At 35.9% G+C, this 1,601-nt stretch overlaps 1 protein-coding gene across 7 annotated transcripts in view; it reads left to right on the top strand.

Moving 5' to 3' along the window:
- The window catches only part of ESRRG (estrogen related receptor gamma), a 385,239-nt gene that overhangs the window by 267,786 nt on the left and 115,852 nt on the right, over positions 1 to 1,601 (top strand). The window lies entirely within an intron of this gene.

Below are 1,601 nucleotides of genomic sequence, written 5' to 3'. Positions count from 1 at the left end.
CCCCTTTTTTTTTTTTTTTTTTTTTGAAAGCGCGTGAGAACCCCTGCCCCTCACTGTAAGTATATGTTGAGTGTTTTAATTCATCAGTTACATTTTGCAGATATTCAATAACAGGTAAATATAAGAAAAAGTTTCCAAGAAAAAGTTTCCAAGAAACAGTACTACCTTACCTGGAATCTGATTCATCTATGTTACAGAAAGAGGCCATTCCTTAAATCTTGGTCACCTGCTATGCAATACTATTGCAGTTAATGTATATGCAAAAATACACTTTTATGTGCATGTATTGTATACATTATTATTGTAGTGCACTGTTACCACCAAGAAAGAATAACAGATGATGTCATGGACTTCTGAGCTAGATAACCTTTTAAAATAAAAGCAATGTAATGTTTTCTAAATACTGTCTCCAGTGGAGAGTACTTTGTGTTAAGCAACCACTTTAAAATAGTCCCATGCAATTTTGCTTTGTCAGTGCTTAAAAAGTCAGCTTTAATAGACGGCTGATTTTTGCAAATTGTTTGATGGTAATTTAAAACAGGTTTAAGTATACAGCTATCAGGGTAAAATCCAAGAACAACATAGACCGGTGGAGAGGTTATGGGCAAATTAGGCCTATCACGCACCTACAGACATATTCTTATTGGATTATACTTACTAAGAATAAACCTTGTTCTGTGCAACTGCTTTGGCAGACGCTATGATCCTGTGAGCCAAATCCTGCTGTCCTTAGTCTTACTTGAGCAAAACTCCTGTCAGATTCAATGGGGATTTTGCCTCAGTAAGAACGGCAGGATTTGACCCTCTCTTCCAGTGGTGATGGGAGGGTTCTTTACTTGCCAAAAATCCTCATATAACTGACCACTAGAAGCAGTTGCTTAAAGGTTAAATTGTGATGCTTAGATAAACTGTAGAAAGAAAGGAATGTCTGAGTATGGCACTTTTTGAAAGGGACTGTGCTTCTTAACATCTTTTTGTAGTAAGTTAAGACCCCATATCACTAGTAACCTAATACACAGATACATTAGAAACAGTGCTACCAAGAGTACATACAGGTGAGTTGGTTTAGACCTTTTCTTTTAAATTTTGGGGGCACCATTGCACATCCATTAACATATATATTTAAAAATGTAGTCTGTGTGCAGCCTCTGGGACTGCATGAGGAAATGAAGTGACTCTTCTACAAATGAGTAATTATCTCAGTTACCAAAATTGTGCGCAGATTTACTATGTTTCTGCACACGATTTTGGTAACTGAGATAATTTAGTTAGACAATTCAGATGCACATGGTGAATCAGATTTTTTGCATGAATGATTGTTGTCTATGGATGCAAATCAATCCCACAAGTTTTCGTAATCAGAATTTCATAAATTATCTACCCTAAAAGTACATACCTTTTTTTGAAAGTTCTACAATGACAAAATAACTAATTCCTTTGAAAAGAAGGTTCCTTTGTTAGCCCCACTCCTGGGCACACCATAGTTCTTCCAGTCTTATTGTGTGAGTTTTTCTGTCAAAACACAGTAAGATTTCTACTTATTTTTAATTACTGAGTCTTTTCATCTAGGGGAGAGTTAGCTATCTTCTTTTCAGTGGTGG

The sequence above is a fragment of the Aptenodytes forsteri genome, unplaced genomic scaffold (genome assembly GCF_000699145.1).
Source record: "Aptenodytes forsteri isolate BGI_AS27 unplaced genomic scaffold, ASM69914v1 Scaffold465, whole genome shotgun sequence".
Classification (NCBI taxonomy): domain Eukaryota; kingdom Metazoa; phylum Chordata; class Aves; order Sphenisciformes; family Spheniscidae; genus Aptenodytes; species Aptenodytes forsteri.
The sequence above is the reverse complement of the archived record's forward strand: the minus strand, read 5'-3'. Positions and strand labels throughout refer to the sequence as shown.